Source organism: Balaenoptera musculus, chromosome 3 (genome assembly GCF_009873245.2).
Source record: "Balaenoptera musculus isolate JJ_BM4_2016_0621 chromosome 3, mBalMus1.pri.v3, whole genome shotgun sequence".
Taxonomy (NCBI): domain Eukaryota; kingdom Metazoa; phylum Chordata; class Mammalia; order Artiodactyla; family Balaenopteridae; genus Balaenoptera; species Balaenoptera musculus.
Genome location: NC_045787.1, coordinates 100,335,371 through 100,348,754, shown reverse-complemented (window position 1 = coordinate 100,348,754; position 13,384 = coordinate 100,335,371). Strand labels below are relative to the sequence as shown.

The following is a 13,384-nucleotide window of genomic DNA, read 5'->3' as shown; positions in this document are numbered from 1 at the left end:
TCCTTGTGCATTCATGGATACAGATCAAAAAGTGGGAAGCCTGGGTCAAAGGGTTATATAAATATTTTATTTAATAAATACTGTCAAACTGACCTCCAAAACAGAGTCTCCAAGTTATAGTCTCACCAACAGTAGGAAAGTCTCAGCAACAGACAGTAAAGAACCGTCTCCCCTCACCCCCATTTTCATCAGTACTGGTTTTTATCAATCTTTTTCACGTTGCCTATCGAATTTTTTAAAAACTTGGTTTCAACTTTGCCCTTCCTTAATTACTAGTGAGACTAACTACCTTGTCATATGTTTTTGGTCATTTGTACCTCTGATATTTCTCTCCTCTTAAAAACAAACAAACAAACAAACACTCTCATTACTTGTAGAGCTTCCAGGACAGAATTTTACCTGGGGATCTACAGTCCCACTAAACCACTCAACCCAACCTTCAAACTCCAGTCCCACCCCACCACCTACCCACTACCCAGACTTCTCACCCTTCCCCAGGCCCTTCCTTGAACCTGAAATGACCTTCTTCCCTTTCTCAAACTGGCAAACTGCCACTCATCCTTCCAGAACAAGCTCTCATGTCAGCTACCCTGCACCCACAATACCAGTGCAATGCCTGCGAGAAAGGAGGCACATAATAATCATGAGAATGAATTGTTGCTCTACTGGGCTTGTGTAATTTTGAAAATAAGATTAAGTTCCACTGGCAAGGTGAAGAGAACGGGGAGGGTGTATAAGAGAGAGAAGCTCATGGTTTCTAAAACCATTTCTAAATTCCTAAATTTATCTAAACTCAAAGAACTAAGAAAAGGCAGATGGTGAGACTCAGCCCACATATTGGTTCTTCCTTAGAATAAAAATTTTTAAGTGAAAACCTGAGTAATCTGCGTTTTTAATAAAAATCAACAAGAGGACAGTAGCATATTTAAAATACCCACAACACTCCCTTCAAAAAAGGGGGGCGCAACTAGAAGGGGACACAAGAATGTTTCAAATATGCCCAATCCAGTCATCAGAATTTAGCCAGCAAACTACATGGAATCTACATTCAGATACCACCATTCACCTATCAGATTGGCAAAAATCCAAAAGCCTGACAACATGCTCAATTGGCAAGCTTGTGAGGAAACAAGTACTCTCATAAACTACTATGGGAGTGCAAAATTGCACAATTCAAGGAAGGGAATTTGACAATGCCTGGCAAAATTAAATATGCATTTACCTTTTGATCTCATAACCCACTGCTAGGAATCTATTTTAAAGATACACTGACAAAAATACAAAAAGACATATGGACAAGGCTATTGACTGCAGCCAACAATGGAGAGCGAAGAGCTATAGAAAAGAATGCAGCATCTCTGCGTATGCCCGTGTAGTCATCTCCAGGATATACTGTTATGTAAAAAAAAGCACGTGGAAGAAAATGTTTTAATGTATTACTGTTTAATCTAAGAAAAGGAGTAGAGGAACAAGCATATTTGTATTTGTGTATATATATTTGTAATATAAGGATAAACCATAACTGTTTTTCTTAATGGGCATTAATGGCAGAGGAAGGAAACGGTGAATAGGACATAAACAGAAGTTAGATTTCCGCAGATAAACCTGATGCAGTAGATACTTTACACAAGTACAAAACAAAATTAATTTTTTAAAAATCCCTAAGAATACAAAATAAAATGAGACCAGGTAGCTAGTTGGTGTTATCAGAGATGCAGATCCCACGGATGTGGAGGGCCAATCACGGGACTTGAGCATCCTGGGATTTTGGTATGCAGAGCGGATCCTGGAACCAATCAATGGGCCACAGATAACGAGGGACAACTGTACTGAGATTTTCAGTGTGGGAGAAAGGAGACACAGTTGAAGACACAAGAGACTAAGAAAATAAATTCCTTCCTTGACCACAGAAAAGATCTAGAGACCTCCACAAATGCGGTCATCCCTTGGAATCTGTGGGGGATGAGTTCCAGGAGCCCCAAACTCTGTGGATGCTCAAGTCCTTTGCAAAAACGGACACTGTACAGTAAATACAGTCCGCTCTCCATATCCGTGTGCTTGGCATCTGCCGATTCCATGAACTGCAAAAAGGTTTAGGTTGGTTGAATGGGTGTGAAACCCACAGATTCAGAAAGCCGACTGTATATACCCCATGCCCAGATCGTGGTCTCTAAATCATTTCCCACTACAGGTAACCAGGAATCTTTAGAGAAAAAGCTAAATGGGCTTTTCCAGATCTGGGGCAATAAAGGTAAACGATTTACTGGGAATATCTTGTTATACTAGAAAGCAAGGAAGTTATCAAAGACCACTGAGGTTGTGTCAAAGACACAGCACCCAACTTGAAAAAGCCAAACTTGAAAATGACCAAAGACGGGACAAAAAGTATATAAGAATGACAAAGGCAGTGGACTGAACTACATCAAACATGCTAATATACATAAATTCATAACAATGCTAATTTTTAAAAGAAAGCCTCTATGATCACTTTTAGTTTGTGATCTTTGGAGGCAACCAATCCATAATGTTGACAAATAAATAATAAGAGAAAGAATCAAGCATTTATCCTGCCTTTCCTATAAAAACTAAGCTTCAGAGTAACTAATTTATGAGGCAAAGTTCCTTCTTTATACATGTATTCAAGCCAATAAATGAAGAGAGAATGATAAAATTAGTATATCAATGCTAAGCAACCACTAATGAATTAATAGATTCCTTATTAATTAACATTAATTAATACTAATTAATTAATATTGATTAATATTAATAGGCAATGTTCTTCGAGGGCTGCTAGCATCACAAATCAAATCTGAAAATGACCAAGCCTCTACCCTTTTACCACGTAAGGAACAGAAAAATGTGTTAATATTTTTATATTACACATGACAAGGATGTAATGGCAAGGATGTAATCAGCAAAATCCAGTGTGGGAAACTCTATGAGACAAATGTCACAGTTTATACAACAAAATAATTGTTAAAAAAAAAAGCAAGGACAAATAAACAAATGGGACCTAATGAAACTTAAAAGCTTTTGCACAGCAAAGGAAACCATAAACAAGACCAAAAGACAACCATCAGAGTGGGAGAAAACATTTGCTAATGAAGCAACTGACAAAGGATTAATCTCCAAGATTTACAAGCAACTCATGCAGCTCAATAACAAAAAAACGAACAACCCAATCCAAAAATGGGCAGAAGACCTAAATAGACATTTCTCCAAAGAAGATATACAGATGGCCTACAGACACATGAAAGAATGCTCAACATCATTAATCATTAGAGAAATGCAAATCAAAACTACAATGAGATATCATCTCACACCGGTCAGAATGGCCATCATCAAAAAATCTAGAAACAATAAATGCTGGAGAGGGTGTGGAGGAAAGGGAACTCTCTTGCACTGTTGGTGGGAATGTAAATTGATACAGCCACTATGGAGAACAGTATGGAGGTTCCTTAAAAAACTACAAATAGAACTACCATACGATCCAGCAATCCCACTACTGGGCATATACCCTGAGAAAACCATAGGTCAAAAAGAGTCATGTACCAAAATGTTCATTGCAGCTCTATTTACAATAGCCAGGACATGGAAGCAACCTAAATGTCCATCGACAGATGAATGGATAAAGAAGATGTGGCACAGATATACAATGGAATATTACTCAGCCATAAAAAGAAATGAAATGGAGGTATTTGTAATGAGGTGGATGGAGTTAGAGTCTGTCATACAGAGTGAAGTAAGTCAGAAAGAGAAAAACAAATACAGTATGCTAACACATATATACGGAATCTAAGAGAAAAAAAAGCCATGAAGAACCTAGTGGCAAGACGGGAATAAAGACACAGACCTACTAGAGAATGGACTTGAGGATATGGGGAGGGGGTGGGGTGAGATGTGACAGGGTGAGAGAGTGTCATGGACATATATACACTACCAAATGTAAAATAGATAGCTAGTGGGAAGCAGCCGCATAGCACAGGGAGATCAGCTCGGTGCTTTGTGACCACCTAGAGGGGTGGGATGGGGAGGGTGGGAGGGAGGGAGATGCAAGAGGGAAGAGATATGGGAACATATTGTATATGTATAACTGATTAACTTTGTTATAAAGCAGAAGCTAACACACCATTGTAAGGCAATTATACTTCAATAAAGATGTTTAAAAAAAAAAAAAAGCAAGGGAGAGAGGTAGAAAAAGAACCTATAGATTAAAAAAGATATATTAAGCAATCACATTCTATAGACCTAGTTTCAATCCCAATTCAAACAAGCTGCATTAAAAAAAAAAAAAGAACATGAATGGGAAAATTAAGGAAATGTAAAAATGGATTGATATTTACAATATTGATGAATTATGGCTTATTTTTAAATAATCTGATAATGATATTGTGATTATATTTTAAAAGGGGAATCTTTATTTTTTAGACATACAAACTGAAAATATTCACTGACAGGTCTGAGATTTCCTTCAAAATGAAATCTTGGGGAGGCTGTGCAAGGAGCAGTGGGAAAGAGTAGGAGACAAAACTGGCCATGAGTTTATCATTTTTAAAGCTGAGTAAAGGACTTCCCCAGTGGTGCAGTGGTTAAGAATCCGCCTGCCAATGCAGGGGACACAGGTTCGATCCCTGGTCCGGGAAGATCCCACATGCCTCGGATCAACTAAGACGGTGCGCCATAACTACTGAGCCTGCGCTCTAGAGCCCACAAGCTACAACTACTGAGCCCGCTTGCCACAGCTACTAAGCCCGCACGCCTAGAGCCCGTGCTCCGAAGCAAGAGAAGACACCACAATGAGAAGCCCGCGCACAGCAAAGAAGAGTAGTCCCCGCTCGCTGCAACTAGAGAAAGCCGTGTGCATCAACGAAGGCCCAATGCAGCCAAAAATAAATAAAATAAATAAATTTTAAAAAATTAAAAAAAAAAAAAAAAAAGATGAGTAAAGAGGTCACTATTCTCTCCACTGCTGGAGATGTTGAAATTTTCCATAATAAGTGATTACTTTTAAACGGGTGAAGGTGGGAAATATGTATCTCCATGTCCGCTATAATACATCCCAATCATTTATATAAACATACTAGTCTCTGTGATTTTGAAGGAAAAGAATATGTAGTAAATAGGGCTAGAAAACTAAACCTGAATTGAACTGACGAAAGTTGTAATAAGAATACAAGTTGGTTAAATGTAATTGTTGCTTCTGTAGTACTTCAAAGTCTCTGCAAAGAGTTTATCTTACATAGCACAAATATTTATCCTGGACTTTGGTTTACATTATTAATTCACATTACAGAACTTAAAAAAAAAAAAGTAAACTTCAAGGCAGTCCCTACTTGAAATAATATGAATAAATCACAAACATAACTAGAGACACCATTCCTTGCACTTTGTAAGGATTCTCTCACTTCATCCTTAAACCATCCTATAAGGTAGTTACAGGCAGACCTCATTTTATTGCACTTCACTTTATTACACTTTGCAGATACTGCATTTCTTACAAACTGAAGGTTTGTGGCAACCCAACCCTACGTGGAACAAGTCTATTAGCACCATTTTTCCAACAGCATTTGTTCACTTCATGTCTCTGTGTAACATTTTGGAAATTCTTGCAATATTTCCAACTTTTCCATTATTATTATGTTTGTTATGGTGATCTTATGATTACTGATCTTTGATCTTACTATCGTAATTGTTTTGGGGCACCAGAAACTGTGTCCATATAAGACAGCAAATTTAATCGATAAATTTTGTGTATGTTCTGACTGCTCCACAAACTGACCACTCACCATCTCTCTCCTTCTCCTTGTGCCTTCCTATTCCCTGAGACACAACAATATTGAAATTAGGCCAATTAATAACACTACACTGGCCTCTAAGTGTTCAAATGAAAGGAAGAGTCGCACATCTCTCACTTTAAATCAAAAACTAGAAATGATTAAGCTTAGTGAGGAAGGCATGCTGAAAGCCAAGATAAGCTAAAAGCTAGACCTCTTGCACCAAAAATTAACCAAGTTGTGAATGGACAAGTTCTTGAAGGAAATTAAAAGTGCTACTGCAGTGAACACATGAATGGTAAAAAGTGAAACAGCCTTATTGCTGATATGGAGAAAGATTTAGTGGTCTGGATAGAAGATCAAACCAGCCACAACATTCCCTTAAGCCAAAGCCTAATTCAAACAAGTCCCTAACTCTCTTCAATTCTGTGAAGGCTGAGAGAGGTGAGGAAGCTGCAGAAGAAAAGTCTGAAGCTAGCAGAGGTTGGTTCATGAGGTTTAAGGACAGAAGCTGTCTCCACAACATCAAAGTGCAAGGTGAAGCAGCAAGTGCTGATGTAGAAGCTGCAGCAAGTTATCCAGAAGATCTAGCTAAGATAATGAATGAAGGTGGCTACACTACACAACAGATTTTCAATGTTGATGCAACAGCCTTTTCTTGGAAGATGTCATCTAGGACTTTTCATAGCTAGAGAAGAGAAGTCAATGCTTGGCTTCAAAGCTTCAAAGGCAGGCTGACTCTCCTGTTAGGGGCTAATGCAGCTGGTGACTGACGCTAAAGCCAATGCTCATTCACCATTCCAAAAATCCTAGGGCCCTTAAGAATTATGCTAAATCTACTCTGCCTGTGCTCTCTAAATGGAATATCAAAGCCTAGATGACAGCACATCTGTTGACAACATGGCTTACTGAATATTTTAAGCCCACTGTTAAGAACTACTGCTCAGAAAAAAAAATTCCTTTCAAAATATGACTAGACATTGACAATGCACCTGGTCACCCAAAAGCTCTGATGAAGATGTACAACGAGATTCATATTGTTTTCATGCCTGCTAAGACATCTGTCCATAGCCTGTGCCATGGATTAAGGAGTAGTGTCAAATTTCAAGTCTTATTTCTTAAGAAATACATTTCAGAAGGCTATAGCTGCCACAGATAGTGATTCCTCTGATGGATCAGGGCAAAGTAAATTGAAAACCTTCTGGAAAGGATTCACCATTCTACATGCCATTAAGGATATTCATGATTCATGGGAAGAGGTCAAAATATCAACATTACCAGATGTTTGGAAGAAGTTGATTCCAACCCTTCATGGATGACTTTGAGAGGTCCAAGACTTCAATGCAGGAGTTCACTGCAGATGTGTTAGAAACAGCAAGAGAACTAGAACTAGAAGTAGAGCCTGAAGATGTGACTGAATTGCTGCAATCTCATGATGAAACGTCAATGGATGAGGAGTTGCTCCTTATCAGCAAAGAAAGTGGTTTCTTGAGATGGAATCTACTGGTGAAGACTGTTGAAATGACAACAACGGATTTAGAATATAACATAAACTGAGATGATAAAGCAGCAACAGGGTGTGAGAGGACTGACTCCAATTTTGAAAAGAGTTCTGTGCGTAAAATGCTATCAAACAGCATTGCAAGCTGCAGAGAAACCATTCATGAAAGGAAGAGTCCATCAGTGCAGCAAACTTCACCGTTGTCTTATTTTAAGAAATAGCCACAGCACCACAACCTTCGGCAACTATCACCCTGATCAGTCAGCAGACATCAACGTCAAGGCAAGACCCTCCGCCAGCATAAAGGTTACGACTCACTGAAGGCTCTGATGACGGTTAGCATCTTTTCGCAATAAGGTATTTTTTAATTAAGCTATGTAAATTTTTTTTTTTTTAGACATAATGCAACTGCTCACTTAATAGACTACAGTATAGCGTAAACATAACTTTTATAGCTCTGGAAAACCAAAAAGTTTGTGTGACTCGCTTTACTGCAATAAGCAGTGGTCTGGAACTGAACTTGAAATATCTCTGAGATATGTCTGTACTAGCATGCTCTTTTACAGATGAGGAAAATAAGACACAGGAAGATTCAGCAGCTTGCCCAAAGTCTGGCTTCAGGCTAAATGCTGCAGGCAAGATCTGAGGCAGACAGCATGAGTCCATCCACAGCCTGTGCTTTTCATTGTGAGGCTGTGTCAGCTTCTGTCATAAACTGGTAGAATATTATAAATAGGGTTTTGCCAAATGGCAAAACTTTCCAAGGAAGCATCTGAAATAATCAAAATTTGATTTAATCGGTACAGGTTCATATCTAATAACATGCCTGTCTCATTTTTGAGAGACAGTGTACTACAACTTGGACTACTTAGTATCACATCAAAGCAGATGAAACTAAATACAATGTGGTATCCTGGATGAGATCCTGGAACAGAAGAAGCACGTTAGTGGAAAAATTGGTGAAATCCAAAAAGTCTGGAGCTTAGTTAATAACAAGTTACCAATGCTAGTTTCCTTATTTTGATGTTACCATGGTAATGGATGATGGTAACAGCAGAACTGGGTGAGGGGCATATGGAACTGTCGGTACTAATTTTGCAACCTTCCTGCAAATCTAAAATTATTTCAAAATCAAAAGTTTATTTTAAAAGAATAGATCAATTTCTAAGCACCATATCTGCAAAATTCAATCCTCTTGTAAAATTTTTGATTTTCAAGTGAATGTAGCATTCTGTTTCTTAATGTTCAAGAATATTTTCAAACTGTATTTCTTGTCTTCAAGGGTAAGGAACATATCTTACACATGCTTGACTTAATCACTCAACACACGTTTAATGTTCGCCTATGCTGTGAGTTTACCACGTGGGAGGCACTGTGCCAGCTATGTCCTTGTTACACAAAGGCCTCCTGCATCATAGATGCTTATAAAGGGTGACTGGAAGATAATCGTTGTGGGCACTGTGGTCTTGCTACCCTTCTGAACTTCTCCCACTGCGGTGTCTACAGGGTTAGGTGGCAGGAATGGCCTGACCTCATTCCTAGCTCCAGGGATGCCCCCTAACTATTTTCACTCCATCTGGTTAACTTATCCTTGCCATAGTGATTACATGAATCATGGTGAAGGCAGCCAATCAGCACACAGAATTCCTCTGGCAACTGCATGGGTTGAGGAACTAACTAGGGATAATGAGATATGAAGGAAGGAAAGTGCCCTTGCTCTGAAGAAACACCCTCTCTTCCTCTGGATTTTGTAGAATACGATTTTTTTTTTTTTAATCTGCAATATGTTACCATTTTGTCACCAGGTGGAAGCTACTCTGAGGATGAAAGTAAACAGAGAGTGGACGTGGCCAGGCTCCCTTGATCGTACCAGTGTCATTCTCACAAATATAAAATGGCAATAATAATATTTCCCACAGACCACTGTTAATTCCAAGGCAATATGTGCACTATGGCTATGTTAAAAACAACAAAAACAACTAAGAATTGGGATGATATTAAGGTTTTGCTAACCTTGTGGTAGTATTTACATTTTGGTTATGTTTCTTTAAAAAGCCTTTGCGGGGCTTCCCTGGTGGCGCAGTGGTTGGGAATCTGCCTGCCAATGCAGGGGGTGCGAGTTCGGGGCCCTGGTCTGGGAAGATCCCACATGCCGCGGAGCGACTGGGCCCGTGAGCCACAATTACTGAGCCTGCGCGTCTGGAGCCTGTGCTCCACAACAAGAGAGGCCGCGATAATGAGAGGCCCGCGCACCGCGATGAGGAGTGGCCCCCGCTTGCCGCAACTAGAGAAAGCCCTCGCACAGAAACGAAGACCCAACACAGCCAAAAATAAATAAATAAATAAATTTTTAAAAAAAAAGTCTTTGCCTGTCAGATATTCACAGTAAAATATTTACAGGTGAAATTTTATTTTGGATTTGCTTTAAAATACTCCAGAATTGTTTTTTTAATGGAAGAATGAAGGGTGGTGAACGAAATAAGTATTGTAAAATATTGAAGGTGAGTAATGGGTAAATGGTGGTTCATTATATTGTTCTATTTGTGTATTTTAATCTAGAAAATATTAAACTGATAATTATCCCTGCATATATCTCAATATTATGATCGTGTATATATGGAGCTGCCTTATCTATTGAAAAGCATGATATAAAGTAAATCAGTGAAGAGTCCAGATCTCAAGAAAAAGACGTATTTGTATAAACACAACACACTCAGTCACACACATACAGTTAAAATGGACTTGAAAATCTATCTAATTGAATGCCTCGATTTTTACAACTATGGAAAATGAAATCTAATACCTTCAAACTTTTATGTTGTTACATGAATGGTAATTCTAGTTTTGTTTTGTTTTGTTTTTACCAACCATGTTATCTGAAAATGGAAAATATCAATACTAGCCTATATTGGCACCCAGAACCTGCTTCCTTACATGTCCAATGGGCTGTTCTCCATCCTCACCTGACAAGGCCAGTGAGCCATATCTAGCACTTTCCTTCTTATAAAGCACCTACTGTTCTTTCTCTTCCTGCCTCACACCCCTCACCCAGACCTCTCTATGTATCCTGAACTCCAAAATGAAATAGCCTCATCTGCCACAAAAAACTCAGCAGGCCCCCAAATGAAACTGCCCACATGTCAGTTCTTTTTTGGTCACTGGCACCCATATTCGCGGGAGTCGCCCTGCTGCCTTACATCTGGTCACCAGACCCTGGAGATTCCTGTTAAGTCCTCCCCTTTCCTCTCCCAGTTGCCTTAGTTCAGCCCTCATCCTCTCCTTTCTGGTCATTTTGCATCTCCTGCATGATTAATGCTCCAGGGTCATCTTTCTAAATGCAAAGCTAATCATGTTACTTCCTTCCTTAAAACTCCAGCGACTTCCCACTCTCTGAAGCTGAAGTCCATACCCCTTTATAGCTCTCAAGTCTAGCCATCTGGTCTCTACACACCTCTCTCTGTCAGGAATCACTGCACAACCCCACTCCAACTCACTGAGCTGCTTCACGCCTCAGGATCACTGAGCTTCTGACTTTCTTCTCCTATTAGAAGACTCATTCATTATTTATTCAGCACACATGTAGTGAATTTTCACTATGTGATAAGCCCTGTACAAGGATACAGCAGTGGAGAGTGACACTGTCCTAGCCTCAAGGAGCTTACAGCCTAGCAGGTAAACAGATATTAAACACACTATGGAGGGTAGGGGTAGGGTGGGAAGGGTTCACCTGCATTTTGTTACAGTATCCTTTCCTGCTTCTTTGTAAACTAAAATGATTTAGAAGTGGCCCTTTTTTCGTTTGGTGTGGTTTGTTTTTTGGTGAATCTGGGAGTTTAACATGCCTTTTTCCTGAGATGAAATTTTGCCCCACGCTTCCTCTTTTTGGAATTCACAATCCCAGCAAAATTCTCATCAGATTTCAAATGTCAGCATTCCTGAGCACCCCTCCCCCACCCAGAGCACACCACGCTAGGCAGAGCTGAACTGCCCTGTTCCTCCTCAGGACTCCAGCTGACATCAGCGCGCTCTAACCCTTCCCCACCTGACCCCTGCTGCATGGGCTGAGAGTCCCTAAGGACAGCAACAACGTCCTTCCACCTTTCAATTCCCCACCTAACACAGTGCAGGCCCACAGTAAATGTTTAAATGTTCAAAGGGCAAACATTCACTCTTTAAAGGTAAATTACTTCATACATAAAGCATAACTTCGTATAAGCTTTTTGAATAACAATTGAGCAATACTGATAAAAACTTAGAAGGCCCAGAAGTACCACTTCTAGTTAATGTTCTACAGAAATCCTAGTAGTAGGCATAAAAAAGCACGTACAGGGATATCTTATTTCAACATTTGGCACAGTTACCAAAAACTAGAAGCAAATGTCAATGGCCACCAACAGAGATCTGTGTAAACAAATTATGGTGCATTCCTTCTGCGGAAGATCCCTTTGCTACCAGTAAGAAGGAGACAGACCTATCCGTATTGGCACAGAAAGGTATCCATAAGCTGTACAATGACAGTTATAGTGAAATCCTGCTATTTATTCTAAAAAAGAAAAAAAAAAAAAACATGTTTTCATAGCATAGGGGGGAAAGTCTTTAAGAAAGCACCCCTCTGCGTTATCCCTAAGGGCATGGGACAAGAAGGAGGAAAAATCATCCTCTACTTTAAATTTCCTATCACTGAATTTGTTAGAATGCAGTTTAATATTTCTTAAATTTGAAACACAATCACTAAAGTAAAAAGGTACTTTTTACACTAAAGTATACATTATTTTACCAGTTTCTTGTTTAGGGAACTGAGATGATATTTTTAAATTCTGGGTTTTTCTAAAAAGATGAAATATTATTCGATGTTACCTTCCCAGCACCCAGAATAGAGACATATAGCAGGCACTCGGTTAATGTTTGCCGAATGAATAAACTGCTGTACAATTCCAAAACTGCTGGCCAAGGGTAGAAAGTATCTGCTTCACAAACTCACAAAGGAAAAAAAGCACTCACAGAAGTATCGTAACAAATGGTTACCAACCTACATAAATTAGGATTTTTTTTTTTTAAGTAAATTTTCAAAAAGCACACAAACTCTCCTCACATAAGCAATCTTCTACCTACCAAGTCTACCAAGAAAAAGGCTCCTTCCAAATCAGTTTAATTCAAAACCTGGAGTGTGGCATATGGCTGGCCATAACACAAGTAATACAAAGAAACAGGAAAACTTGGGTTAAAACACAGATACTCTAATAGAAAAAAACCAATCATTTTGATGCACCTAAGTGCTTATTTGGGGAGGTAATTAACTTTTAGCTTGGACTACTCAGACCAAGGCCCCTGACAAGCAGCCTGTTTATCTCCAGGTCCTAAAAGAATGCCCTAAAGATGGAAAGCCCTCCATGACTGTTGATGCTGATGGGAGAGGTGAGACACCTGAAAGAAGGAAAGACAACCAAGGTTTTGGGCTTAATGAAAAAGACCTGAATAGGTTCAAATTTAAGTTCATTCCTCCACCCCTTTTTCTGAAGTAAGATACAGTATATTTAATCAATTTCATAATTCATTTATTTATATAAATAACGGCCAGGGAGCTCAGCTCTTCCTTGGTTGAAGTCCCCCCCTTCCCCCAAGGGAAGGCACTTTGAGAACTTGTTTTGGCATACGTGGACCCAGTAGTCTACTTAATTCTAGAAACCCACATACTCCTTGGATTTTTTTTTTTTCAATCACTACTCTTAATTCTAAAAATTCCTTTGAGAGGGTGATTTAATCCTCACTACGAAAACACAAGGTTCCAAATAAGTTGTCACCAAAACCCAATAATCTTTAGAGAAGAGAGAGATTAAAATACTTTTCTGCCAAACTAATGTAACTGGAGTTTAGCAAGTGGGTGAATTAAATAAAATAACAAGTGAATAAGTGAATAAAATAACAATCCTTTAGAGTGCCCTGTGCAATTTTCCCCAAAGCCTACCTGTTCTTTAAATGGAAATAAAATTTTCCAAGGTCTGTCCCAGGCTGAGGCATTTCTCCCTCTAGCAATGACTGTCTAGATGAAGCTGTCTAAGTTCACTGGGAAATCAACTACATACAGTTCATTTACTAAACTTATTACCCA

General features: G+C 39.1%; 1 protein-coding gene across 2 annotated transcripts in view; it reads right to left on the bottom strand.

The window, feature by feature from the left end:
• Positions 1 to 13,384, bottom strand: part of SNX24 (sorting nexin 24) — a 163,221-nt gene that overhangs the window by 148,750 nt on the left and 1,087 nt on the right. The window lies entirely within an intron of this gene.